Source organism: Adiantum capillus-veneris, chromosome 30 (assembly GCF_014529385.1).
Source record: "Adiantum capillus-veneris isolate H3 chromosome 30, ASM1452938v2, whole genome shotgun sequence".
Taxonomy (NCBI): Eukaryota; Viridiplantae; Streptophyta; class Polypodiopsida; order Polypodiales; family Pteridaceae; genus Adiantum; species Adiantum capillus-veneris.
In genome coordinates, this window is record NC_140960.1 from 66,559,831 (window position 1) to 66,574,691 (window position 14,861).

Consider the following 14,861-nt stretch of genomic DNA (forward strand, 5'->3'; position numbering starts at 1 on the left):
GTTTCTCCCATCAAGAGAGACTTGGTACAATACAATCTTTGTGTTCCTTGTAACCTAGGTGATGCAATGAAGATGGAAAGATTCATGCATCACAAGCATAACATAAACTTGAAGAAAGCATTAACTATCCCAAGCCTCAGTCCCAAGGCCTCAAATACCTTCCAAGGTGGAGAGAGCTAGAGGGGAATGAGGATACGGAAGAGGAAGAAGAAACATTCCATAGGAAAAAGAAATAGTTTCTCACTTATCATTACTCTTCTTGCTGGCATACATAATAGCATGGTAATGAAGATCGAGAAGATGGCAAGCTTAAGCATTGTAAGCATGACTCTTGGTTGGATTTGCATTCCATAGCTAAGAGTGTTGATGTAGGCTTTCACTCTCACAAGCTTGGAGAAGGAGGTGGTGTTCCTCAACTTTCACCATGTGAGAATGCCTTTGCAAATGAGTGTGTGTGTGTGTGGAGTATATCCCCCTAGCACCCCCCTTTCTTGCTTTGGGTGAAATTTCTACATGCTGCAAGCTCATTGGACCCCTCTCCCCCTAGCCAATCACATGCAACCTGCAGTCAAGCACATGGGTAGTCTTTTAACAAGTGTCTTTCTTACCCCTTAGAGAGAGAGAACTTGAAAATATCTAGATAATTGTTAGATGGAAGTAGAATCTCATTGGACCCCTCTTTAGTCCAACCAATAGCATTCAAGCACACCATGTGGTTAAGCTTAGTGAGAGTCTGACATGTGTCCCATGTGCTCTTTTAGAATTCCCCTAACTTTGAGATTTTTATGCATAGGAAGTTTCTCGAGCAACTTCCTCATTAAGTGTGTAGGTTCTCTTTTTGACTCAAGTATCTTACCCCCCATGCATAGGAAGCTTCTCAAGAAACTTCCTCATTAAATGTGACAAGTACCTCAAGTACCTTAGTCATCAAGCATGACAAGCATCTTAGGTGGAGTTCCCACCTCAAGCACAGCCCTAGCTTGCTTAAGTTTAGGTCGGGTTCCCACCTCAAGAACAACCCTAGCTTGCTTAAGTTTAGGGAGGTTTCCCACCTCAAACACAACCCTAGCTTGCTTAAGGTTGCCACCTCAAGCACAACCCTAGCTTGCTTAAGTTTAGGTCGGGTTCCCACCTCAAGCTCAGCCCAAGTTTGCTTAAGGTCAAAGGACTTTTAACATGAACCATTGGAGGTCTTTAATGAAGCTAACCCTAAGGTCTTTTAAGCTTCATTAGTTAACCTTGCTCTTTGACATACCATTTCTCATTTGGGCCCCTTTACCATTGGCCCCGTGTTGCGATAGATCCGTAAGCACATGTCTATATTCTAACCCTTGTTCTCGTTTATTATCCCATATTAAATGATCAGTTTAATATGAGAAAATTATTTGGGTTGGTTAGATATTAGATATTTAATGACATTACCTCTCTCTTGAAATCATAGTCGTCCTCGACTATGAGGTAAAAGAGATTAAGTCATAGTCATAGTCAATTTGTCTTAGCGGGTAGAGGATCCCTTTTTACCCTACGACATCATTCCAACATGGATGACTAATCCATTTGGTGCTTGGGAGACATAGCTGCCACAAGCATGTCTGCTCTTTAGTCCATTTCATCCTCCCAAGTAGAGTGACAAATTCTCCATGGTGTTTGAGAGACCTCGTCATCCCAAACATGAATTTTAGTATGCATACTACTTAAATTTGTGCACAATAAAAAGAGAACTAGTCTTATAAGACAAAAACATTTTTAATTTAAAATGCATTTTCATATGCTTACTCTAGTGCAACATAAACCTTTCAAAGACTATTGGGACCTCTTGCTAATATTTTCGACTCCCTCATCATTGAAGGAAGAGATATTTAACATTATCATGCATATGTACAAATTGCACAGAGAAGCCCTCTCTCTCTCTCTCTCTCTCTCTCTCTCTCTCTCACACACACACACACACACACACACACACACAGAGAAGCCCTCTCTCTCTCTCTCTCTCTCTCTCTCTCTCTCTCTCTCTCTCTCTCACACACACACACACACACACACACACAAAGTCTCTTTCTCTCATGTTCATAGGAAGAAACCATGCTCGGTGAGCTAATGAGTGAGCTTGGAAGGGGATCAGTGGAGTCATAGAAGTTTCCCATGCAAGTTGCAAGCCTAACATCCAGTGAAGTACTGTTTTCAAAACAACATTAGCAATCTAATATAAACTTTCGATTCCTTCTTCTCCATCAGTACCTACATGAAACTTTGTTTCCTATAATTGATTTCACAATATCTCTCTCAAGCTTACAAATACAACTTTCACTAGCCTCATGCAATATGTGATAAAGAGCAAACAAAGGGTGTAACCTTGGTGTCATTAGAGCACCCTAGCACCGCAAGAATAACATTAAATAGATTTTTTCAAGAAACATTCACGTGCTTACATGTTACCAAAGAAAATTACAACTCTGCAAAGTAGAAACTGTTATCTTATTGAACCATGCCTTACACGACCACGAATAAATATGGAATGAATTGCCATAGATTTACCTAATGCAAGCACGTATCTACTACAAAGAAGGGAACCAAAACATGCAAAAACAAGAAGTTATTGATAGAGTTGCAAGAAAGGAGTTTTTAATTGGCAAGTTTGCAATTAAGCCGCCAAGATTCGACGTTCATAGAAAGATGGTAAGCAATCACAATCCTTGAATTTTTTGAGGAGAATCAAGCTGAGCTTGCAATAAGATGTGTTCAGGAAGGTAAGCATATAAGGGTTGATGATTGAGGGCATATGGGGAACTGCTTGATTAGGAGCTATTACTGGATTTTTTCCACCCACACTTTGCATCGTAGGAATATGTAGAGGCAACTCTAAATTATCATGCAAGGAGGTAGTGTGTATTGCCACTTCGGGGAAGCCCTCCAAATTTGTGAAGTGGCGACAATGACGATAAAAACAATGCATTGCCCTTTTGTAAAGGAAATGTTAACAAAATTGTGACGTGGCAACAAATTTGTTAATGCATTGCCCTTTTTGTTAAGGAAGTGCCAACAAATTTCATCCATAGAATTTGACAAGTAATTATTAGACTATGTGACTCCTTTGGTGAGTACAAGACTACTTTGGAGAACTTGGGTGAAGAAATGTGTTTGTCTTTGAATCTCAAATTGGACGTCTTGAAGGATATCTTTGCTGACATTTTAATTTGCTTTTCCTAGTACTTTTGTGACTTTTGTAGCATTTCTTTTTCGTAATATAATATACGACATATTAGGATACTTTGAAATTTCAACACTATCCTATAATTCCCCTCTAGATTTATCACCTCCCCCTTCCTTGAAAAAAAAAAAAAACTAGCTAATTGACCAAAGCACCTTTTCCCCCATAGTCCCTGACACTCATAGCTCATAGCTTCTCTATGGACACAAGAGTGACACTATTTGCTCCCTCTTTGTAATAATGTAGATTAAGCAAAAATCTCTTTCACAAATCACAACACTGAGAAAAATGTCGTAATCACATCAATCAAAATACGAAAGAGATTTTTTGAATAATACCCTAGTTCATCAATTTTGGCTTGACCATCTACTGCAAACAATTACATTGAGTGTCTTTGGGGGCTTAGAGAACAAGAGATTCTGGAGTGCATTCATAGTAGTTCCAAAGATGTGTATTCACTTAATGTATTATAATTTGTGAAAGAGTCCTTCCATTTTAAGAAGCTCATAAAGGTCGACTTCACAAAATTGTTTTATTATTTTCTATGCTTATGACGTTTACCTTTTCTTACGGAAGTATTAAAATATATATTGTTTTAGTTTTCAGTGACTCCCTTTACTTTATTGTTTAACTACTGGTCGAAACCCGCCTATCCGCTAGTGTGTCGCACTATGCCTTTGCACACAGAGAGAGAGAGAGAGAGAGAGAGAGAGAGAGAGAGAGAGAGAGACGACGATAAGATATTAAAATATAAATAAGATTCCTTTCGCTTTTGACAACAAAAGAAATTATCTTTTGATGACACACGGGCACACATACACACACATATATGGAGAGAGAGAGAGAGAGAGAGAGAGAGAGAGAGAAAACAAATAAGCACATCACTGAGGATATATACTTTGGAAAAAAATTAAGAGTTTTTGTTCTACAACATGGAACTTTCAGAGGTTACATCACTTTACTACCAAATTAATACTCACACATCACTCTTAGTCATGCTATTCCACAAGGATCAAGATATTCAGCTGGAGCTTTATGCACTTTTCAAATCTTATATTTGAACCTAACTCAAGTAAATTTTGTAGTGACAAATCAGCCCAAGATCTTGCTCCAAGAGCATGAGCTTAACACTGGCAAAGAAGTGTGGATCGAGCAACTAGATGTAAATTGTAACTCTTTGTTAGCAAGTGTTCTCCATCTAGTAGAAGCTTCCTTGATGACCTCTCATGTCCATGGCCACCCCCCCTCATCAGGTAGTACATATTCTTTATAGGCTTCAAGATATAAGAGTCTTTACGATTGGTAAAATGTTCACAACCTTTAAAGCTATTTTTTGGCTGCAAAAAACGACACAATGTTAGTGTTCAAAGTATTGGGATAAAGGCGGTGTGCCTCTTACCTTGGTCAGGTGCGCTAGAGACATCCGACCGCCTATCACTTGTACACACCTTATTCTTTACTAAATAAAACAGTAAGGGGCTCTCTCACACATTGTGGTGGATTGTTCCACCCATATCTTATGCTTGAGATTGAGAGAGAGAGAGAGAGAGAGAGAGTCACCATGGACTCTTGCACAAAAGGTGCACTTAAATACTAAGAAAAATAAATCTTATAGGCACAACACCTACACTACAATTACTCATAGTAATAGAAAATTAAAATAAAAAATTTTAGACCAAAAAATTTAAGAGAAAAAGCGTGTAGAATTGCAATGTCACAAAGTATAAGAAGATTCATTAGGACAATCTTTACAATGACTCATATTTCTCTCTAAAAAAGAAAGCCAATATGTATAATGCTCACCCATGCCAGCTTCTTGCACATTGCCATAACCTTTCAAAATGCAAGAATAGATATTTGCATTTGCAGAGGGCCCTAAGTTTGCACCAAATGAGAATGACCTAGAGCTTCTTTGCTCAACCAGAGTTATACATGTCCTCCAATGAGTGATGTCTAAGAGATGATATCTTGGACCAAAGTCTCATTTGGAGAAAAGCCTTTACTCCACATTTTTCAAAAAATAGCCCAATGCTTCTTCACCTCATAGGCTTGCTTCTATTAGGGCACATAGAGAGAGAGAGAGGCTAAATACCTGGCAAGTTGTAGGTGTCGCTACTTTGCTCCTTCTGGCTAGCTAGGTGCTATGTCGACAAACAACTGCAGTGTCGCTAGTTGCTCTTCTCCTTCCCACCTATGTGCTCTCTCCCTAATGAATAGAAGCTTGCCAGCAGCAATGGACTCTCTCTCTCTCTCTCTCTCTCTCTCTCTCTCTCTCTCTCTCTCTCACACACACACACACACACACACACACACATACATTCGACTAACCATCAATAGGAGCTGACCATAGCTGGAATCTCTCTCTCTCTCTCTCTCTCTCTCTCTCTCTCTCTCTCTCTCTCTCTCTCTCTCTCTCTCTCTCTGTGTGTGTGTGTGTGTGTGTGTGTGTGTGCGCTGACGGTGCACCTTCCTCCAATCATGGCGTCACCCTCGCGATACACTCGAGTTTCGGCCTGGCTGCTCACCACGTCGCTCCCCAGCTCCTGCCTTGTGGAAGGCCTGAAAAGGCTCTTCCATAATATGGTAATACAGATTTTCTAAAGTTGCATTCAACTTTTTAAATTAAAAAATGTATTCATAAGAGTTTGATCCCATGATGTAAAGTGTCAATAAAGGGTATTTTGATTTAAGGACTTCATAAAGATTTATTTCTCTAATTTGTTTACTATTTTTTATGTTTATTAAATTCATCTTTTCTTATGAAAAACACAAATATTTTTTTTTATTTCTTTTTTTTTTGTTTTTAAAACTTCTTTTTCATTTTATTTTGTCTCATATGTTGATGTGCAATGTGCACCTTTCACATTATTTAAGTAGGGCCTTTCATAATATACAAACCATTTGTGATTATATATTTATAAGGGTTCAAACAATTAAAAATTATATTGATTAACAGATAACCCCACCTTCAAAGGGTCAACCAATCGAGGCTACCCTCAATTCCCACAACACGACATACAAAGAGACATACATGAGAGAGAAAGAGAGAGAGAGAGAGAGAGAGAGAGAAGGCTTGCTGAAGTGAAAGGGATAGGAGAGTTATGGGGAGTAGGTTTAAATGAGTGTTTACAATGAAAGAGAGAGAGAGTAGGTTTAATTGAGTGTTTACAATGAGAGAGAGAGAGAGAGAGAGAGAGAGAGAGAGAGAGAGAAAAGCCTTGTTGAAGTGAAAGGGGTAGGAGAGTTATGGGGAGTAGGTCTAAATGAGTGTTTACAATCACATGCCGAGTTTGTTTTTGTTTAATTGTTTCCATATAAAATTGCATTGTATTGTGTATTATAGATACATAATCACAAATGTCTTATATGTTACAAAGAGTGCCACTTAAACAAAAAAGTGAAAGACCCACATTGGCATTCTAAAACAAAAGAAAATTTAAGGAAAAGTAAAATCTAAAACTAACATATAATAGTGAAACCCTTGCACTCTACACATGCCATCAAATCTGAGCTTCGGTGGCTTCAAGCACTATGCGGTTTGAGCGAAAGGGATTCTGGTGTGGCATTGTCCTCAACTCATAGATTTCTCTTTATTGTCAAACCATTGCAAAAGAAAATGTAAGGCTTGGCTGTGAGGCTCGAGTGGAGGATATGGAGGAGTTGGGACCTTATCCATTGCATCGAAAACTTGGCTCCTCATCTGTATTGTACAGACCTATAGTAGTCTCTTTGTAGCCCTCTCTACTCCAAAGCCTTGCCTCCCACCCTTGCCAACTATGTCGGACATTGGTATTGTGGCAGTGAAGACTGTGTCACCGAAGGTGTTGTTCACCACAAATTTCCATATACCCATCAACCCTTGCTTCATGCTATCGTAGAAGACCGCAACACCCAGCACCACATTCACCGAACTCGACTAGCTTATCCCGAGGATGCCTGCATTGTAGCACGATAGCATAAACATCGTCAGCGTGAATCTGCAATACAGCTCCAACGGCCCTCGGCTCCTCGCTTTACTCATTGCGCCTCTCCTCTCTCTGTAGTTGTTTCTTTGTAGCTACGAGGAGTCGGTCTGATCTCATGGATATTCACGGCAAGATATTGAGGGCACATGCATCAGCATCATGGACATAGCAACCTCTTATTCGTTTTGGCAGTGACAGAGAGTCCCACTACATAGCCCACACACACACACACACACACAGATCAAACCATGTGTGTGTTTTTGTGTGTGATTGAGCAAGGGAGAGAGAGGGAGGTAGATCTCAAACCATGTGTGTGTGTTTGTGTGTGACTGAGCGAGAGAGGGGGGGTAGATATCAAACCGTGTGTGTGTGTGTGTGTGTGTGTGTGTGTGTGTGTGTGTGTGTGTGTGTGTGTGTGTGTGTGTGTGTGTGTGAGAGAGAGAGAGAGAGAGAGAGAGAGAGAGAGAGAGGGAGGGAGAGAGAGAACTTACTAGCCTACAATGAGATAGAGAAGAAAGAGGAGAAGGAAAGTTTTTAGCAAAGAGGCCTCAAGATCTATCTGACAACCAGTGAACTTTAAGACCTCTTATTCAAGCGGGAATTGGGATAGCAATGAGGAAGTTTCTTCACTAAAAGCAAAAAAGAAGGATAGCAATGAGGAAAACGGGGGGGGGGGAGAGAGAGAGAGAGAGAGAGAGAGAGAGAGAGAGAGAGAGAGAGAGAGAGAGAGAGAGAGAGAGTCAGTCTATGACATGAGCTCTCAATTTAGTTTGTCAACGTTGTATGTGGCCGCATGGTGGTTCACCAATAGACTCCATGAGTCGACCAATTGCCATCGTCTAGGTCACCGAAAACAAAGTTCCATTGCCCAACATGGAACTTGTCTCTAGTTCCTCAAGTACTAAACATCCATGATAATTTGGTGTCACATCCAAAGCTGCATGGAAGATTCAAATCAGTACATAATGAAAGTGTTAGTAGCCTCAATTGTTGTCAAATTGCTCCAACGATTAAAGGGGTTATCAAGGATGAGATGGCAATAGATCAAGCGGCTCACAGTTGAGGCGAGGGAAATCACGAGGAGCTCTCTCTCTCTCTCTCTCTCTCTCTCTCTCTCTCTCTCTCTCTCTCTCTCACACACACACACACACACACACACACACACACAAGCAACGTCTCCAACCCGCATGGCATTTCATCTCTCTCTCTCTCTCTCTCTCTCTCTCTCTCTCTCTCTCTCTCTCTCTCTCTCTCTCTCTCTCTCTCTCTCTCTCTCTCTCTCTCTCTCTCTCGTGCACGAGCAGATGTATGGCTCTTTCTATGTTGTGTTGTGGCTCTCTGTTCTTGGTCGACCCCTCTTGCCATTTACTCTTGTTGGCCTCCCATTGGCTCCTGCAGGGGCTTAGCCAATCACAAATTAGAGGCACAATTGATAGCCTTGTGACATGTCTCCCCCCTTTCCCCTTTCGTGAGAGCTTTAGGTAATTAAATTAATTTACCAAACTCTTATTGGACCTTTTAGTCTTCTGGCCAATAGGAATCAGGCAAGCCATTGGGCTGCTTGATGCTCATTGGACCCCTTGGTAGATTGTCCAATAGTCTTCTGGGAGCTTAATTTCTATTGGTTCTTTTATCAAGCATTTTAAAACTAATTAGACTAATTTTACTCTAGCCTAATTCTCATTGGTCCACCTCTATGGCCATCCAATAGGATTTGAGAGAAGATTGGGGGCAACTAGCCTAGGAGTTTGCCATGTGTCCAATATTCCCTCTGGGGGAAATGTTGGAGTGTGTGTGTGTGTGTGTGTGTGTGTTTCTCTCTCCTCCCCTACTCTTAGGGCTCGCTCCCTCCTTGATAGGGATGTGGCAAGACTTTTGAGTCTTCCCTCCACCATCCAATTTTCCCAGCTTTGACCATTTGGACTTTTCAATTAAACTTTTGGAACCTTAGCCTATGGAAGTCCTAATGGAGCTGAACCTTAGGTCTTTTAAGCTCCTATGATGCACATTGGTCTTTTGCAGGCTGCCCCCCTTTGGATCCCTACAGAGACCAGTCTGGCAGGCTTACCAATATTCTAGCTTTTACTCCCCTATTACTTCCCCATATTAAATGATCAGCTTAACATGAGAAAATCATTTGGGAGAATTAGATATTAGTTTTTAGGACATTACCTCTATCTTGAAATCATAGTCGTCCTCGACTGTGAGGTAGAGAAGATAAAACCTAATCATTAGTCCGTTTGCTAGCGGGTAGAGAATCCCTATTTTACCCTACGACACCGTTCTAGAATTGATGACTAGTCCATTTGGTGCTTGAGAGCCTTAGCTGCAAGCAAGCATGTCTGCACATTAGTCCGTATCAATCTTCCATAGTAGAGTGACAAACTCTACTTGGTGTTTGGGAGACGTCGTCTCCACAAACATGATCCTAAGCATGCATACTTATTAACATGTGTGCACAACAAAGAAAAGAGAGTCTTAGAAGACAAAAACTTTGTTCATTTATGCATATTTACATTTACTTACTCTAGGGAACCATTGTAAGCATTGACAAGGTTTAGGTTTCCTTTAATTGTATGCCTTGCATCCATCTAGCATCATCAAAAGGATAATTTTTAAACCTGATAAGATATCTTCGGATAGTCTTATCGCCTCGTAATACCTTGTCTTCGTGTCGGAGAATGGACTCGGACTCAACACTTCTTCTTGGTCCTCGATCGCCAGTGGGTCTTCAATGGTTGCTTCTTAAGGTGGATCTCCTTTGTAACACTTTAGTAGGCTCACATAGAAAGCATTGTGTATGAGCCAATGGTTGGGCAACTTGAGTTGATAGGTCATCTCATTGATTGGCCTAAGAATCTGAAAGGGGCCATAGTACCTTTTTTCTAACTTAGCATAGTACTTTTGGTGTCCCGTAGGATTCTTGCCCGTCATGTGCCTTAATTGAGTCTGGGGAAACTTAACCAAGACCCAATCATTTTGTTTAAAGGCTAGGGCTCTTCTGTGCTTATCAGCAGCAGCCTTTTGCCTTTGCTGAGAGATGGATATAGCATCCTTCATCTTTTGGAAAGATTCTTGCAGGTCTCTGCTAATTCATCTGCAGTGAAGATCTTCCCATGTACCTTGAGTAGCAGGGAACTTTTTGATCTTCAAGGTAAGTACTTCTCCCATTGGGACTTTTGATCTACTTTTGTGACATAAGCTTTTGGTAGATCAAGAATTGCTAGGTTAGTATTTCACTTTGGCCATCCGTTTGCGGGTGATAGGCCAAAGAGAAATTTAGCCTTGTACCTAAATTCTTAAAGAGACTCTTCCAAAAATTACTGGTCATTCTAGGATCTCTATCCGACACCATGGACATTGGCAAGCCGTGGTACTTGAAGATTTGTGATATGAAGAGGGTTGCCATTTGATGGGCCTTGATAGTCTTTTTCACATGTATGAAATGTGCTTGTTTGTTAAACCTATCTACTATCAACCATATTCCTGTATTCCCATGGATAGACTTGGGCAATCCAAAGATAAAATCCATGGATATGCTCTCCCACGCTGAATTAGGGATTGGCAAAGGTTGAAGCAATCCAGGTTGCTTTCCTCTATCAAAAGTCGTCTTTTGGCATACCACACATTTTGAAACATACTCTTGTATGTTTGCTTTCATGGTAGGCCAATAGCAGTACGTTTCTATCCCTTTTAGGGTAGACTGAATCCCTCTATGCCGCGCATAAGGAGGAGCATGAGATTCATATGTTACTTTCTCACGTAGTGAGTTAGTAACGCATAGTCTATTGCCATAGAGAAGATAACCATCTTGTAGGGTAAATGGTTCTTCCTTCTTCCCTAGTGCAAGGAGTAAAATCACATCTTAGAAATCGGGATCGATAGCGTACTCATCTATCATAGAAGATAGATCATTGTGAGTTGTTATGGATACCGCATTCACTCTCGGTTGTCTTGAGAGTGCATCGGCCACTTGATTATGCTTGCTAGCAATGTGAGCAATATGAAAATGAAATTGTGAAAGGAAATTTGCCCACCTCATTTGTTTGTTGGAGAGCTTGGTCTACGTCATGAAGTACTTAAGGCTTTGGTGATCCATTTGCAGAATGAAAGAAGTCCCCCATATATCCCTAAAGCATAGTAGCGGCACCTTTAGCTTGCCAGGTATTTAGCATCTCTCTCTCTCTCTCTCTCTCTCTCTCCTATATATATATATATATATATATATACACACACACACACACACACACACAGTTGGGACGTGCTCTCGATACAGAACCGTCTCTAGAGGGCTAGGCTGCTAGGGTAGGTGATCAAATTGAAGGCGCCCATGCAAGAGAGATGATAGCATTGTGGGCAATTTCACACGTGTTGGCAACGAGATGCACGGCGTGTCAACGACTAGGGTAGCCAGCAAGGGTAGAAGAAGGCTGCCCCAGCATACTGTAATCAACTACCAATGATAGTTATCCCTTCCATTGTCCTCTCAACGTCATGTCTTGGATGCAACCAACAAGCACACTTTAGTGCCTTGAATAGATGAGGGCACATACGTAGGGGAGCTGTTACAGATGATTGCTCCAGGCAACTCACCTGCAAGGAGGGAGAGAGAGAGAGAGAGAGAGAGAGAGAGAGAGAGAGAGAGAGAGAGAGAGAGAGAGAGAGAGAGGAACAATACACATGCCGCAAAATGGACCTAGTGTTCGAGCCCAACAAAAACACCGGAGGTGCCTCCTCTCATCGTTATGGATGGCTATCGTTGCAGAGTTCGAGGAGTTGGAGTATGAGGAGGAAGCTCTAGCAATCAGGTAGTGGTCAAGAGTTGCCTTCTATAGAATATAAGGCGACATGCAATAGTGGGTTACCAAGCCTCACCTAGAGTTGCAATCGCAGAGAAGTAATACGTGTTTTATAGAGAGTTGCGACCACAGAGAGGGAGGCACGGTAATAACATTTTGGAGTGTAATAACGTTTTACAGAGAGAGATATATATTGTGGGCTTTCCTTGCAAAATTGTTTTGATGACCTAGTGTTGACCCATGGGTCAACATCTCTCAGGCCATGTTGTCTACACTATTCCACTGCTTGGAAGAAGACCCATTCTTCTAATGATTACAAGCCTCCTTTGCCTTCGATCTCCAAATCTCTTGATATGCGCTATAGGCTATTGCATGACTCTCAAGCCAAGGTTGTGCTTGCTGATTTGCAAGACAAAACGATGAACAAGACCATGTTTTTGGATAGAGCATAGAAATGATCAGCATTGAGATGCAAATTTTAGCATGAAAGAACGCATCCTCCTTCAACTCAACCTAGACAATGTAGTATGTGTGCAATAGTGCACACCCTTATAGCAACTTAACATCATAATTGTTCCTTACAAAAATCTATAAAGATGATTGAAAAGACACATATTCCCATATTAAAGAACTAGAGAATGTTAGATTTCATGTAACTTTCATTATAGATTGAATACACTATTGAATGGTTAAGGATGACTTTTTTAAAGCAGATTATATGAGGAGGGGGAGGGGGAGAGAGAGAGAGAGAGAGAGAGAGAGAGAGAGAGAGAGAGAGAGAGAGAGAGAGAGAGAGAGAGAGAGAGAGAGAGAGAGATAGGACTTGGTGTAGATATAATAGTTTCAAAAGACCTCATCACTATTCTCTTTCCTTGCAGTTATAACTTTACTGGTTTGGTTGAGCTCTTTAGCAATTTGACTCAGGGGTTCATCGATACGGCAGAGGTTTCCTTTTGTACATGTAGATTTCAAGTTTTGTAGTAGCTCTTAGTATATCTCTAATCTCTAATGGAATTATAGATTATTGTAGGTGAAGTAAATAGTTAACAGTTCATTCATCTCTCTCTCTCTCTCTCTCTCTCTCTCTCTCTCTCTCTCTCTCTCTCTCTCTCTCTCTCTCTCCGCAAAGACCAAGTAACTTTTAAGGTACTTCAAATGAATACAGTCACCTAACTCTCTCTCTCTCTCTCTCTCTCTCTCTCTCTCTCTCTCTCTCTCTCTCTCTCTCTCTCTCTCTCTCTCTCTCTCCCAGTCAAAGATCTTGCAAAATCAAGGGCACTTATAGGTAGCCATCGCTCAGATTGAGGCGAGTCAACGACAATCTTGGAGTTTCTTGGGAATTTTCGGATAGAGGTCTTGGGAATTCCTAGGGTCCAATGCAATGACCAAGATCGTGCCCTGAGTGAAATTGTGCCCACTTTAAGGAGCACTGTGAACAAACTAGGTGCCTTAACAAAGCTACAAGGTTCTGGAGTTTCAGAGATTTGAGCCGCTTCAAATAAATTGGGTGCCTTAACAAAGGTACACGGTTCTGAATTTTTTGAGGTTAGAGCGGCTTAAAATAAATTGGGTGCCTTAACAAACCTACAAGGTTATGGAGTTTCGGAGATTTGTCAAATAAATTAAATGCAATGGTTAAACACAATTTGCCAAAGCCAAATGATCATGTTGGTTACAATGCCCGTGAACGAAGTGCAAATCACTTATAATATATGTACTTAAACATTTTTATGCAACAAGAAAATAGGAGTTTGATTTATGTAAGTTTTTAGTCATGGAGGCAGAGATAATCACAAGTTCCAACTTTGGTGACCGAGTATTTCTTCGAAGGATAGATTTCATTGCTTGAAATTCTCAAGGACTACCCTGCCAAATGAGACGCAGACAGTTTTCTATAAGGCTGGCATTTGGAATGACCATAAATAAAGCACAAGGATAGACATTGGGCCTCTTGGGATTACATTTGGCAGCAGCCATTTTTTCACTTGGTCAATTATATGTGGCAATGTCATGTATGAGAGCCTCAATTTCTGTAAAGGTTGTGGTCAAGGGTGATAATGAAGCAGAGTTGACTCGAACTCCAAACATTGTATTCAAGAAGTGTTGCAGGCTACAAATGCAGTGGGGTAAGCATGAACCAATGGAATATTGAAGTTGTATATGCAAGGCATCCTCTTTTACATCATTTCTCCTCAAAATGATGTAAGGCTCCAAGCTATAATTTTTCTCAATGTGGGAGTGCAATATTTCGTTGCATCGACTCTAAGCAATTGCAATCTAAGTCATTGGATTATCCATGCCTTAGAGGTGAAAACACACCTCTATTGGATTTTTATATGTAACAAATTGCAAATGAATAGAGGTAAGAATACACGGTTACATGTGATGTCTCAAGTAATTGTTTAATGGGATTGACCCTAAGCTATATTTGTTTTCAAAAAGATAATAGCTACTTTTCTTTGCATTTGACTTCAACATTATGTTTTGAATGAGTGACATCCATCAAAGACAAGGTAATGGTATATAGGTAGGGTGACATGACCCTCTCTCTTACTTTTTTAATCATAAAACTATTTTCATTAAATGAGATTCGTTTTTTATAAATAAGTGTGTCCCTAGCCCTTTTAACTCTCTATTTAACTTTTAAAATATTCACGAGTTTATCATTTGCACATCAAAATGAAACAATGGAAATTTGGAAGGGCTGTCCGTTACTCTCTCTATTAATAATTTTTGTATCAAAAATTTCTTTTCGTTAAAAGAGATTGGTTTTTGGTAAATATAAGTGCCTAGCCCTTTTAACTCTCTATTTTGATTTTGAAATATGCACGAGTTTACCCTTGCATATCAAAATGAAACAATAGGAATTTGGAGGGATTATGGTGTGTC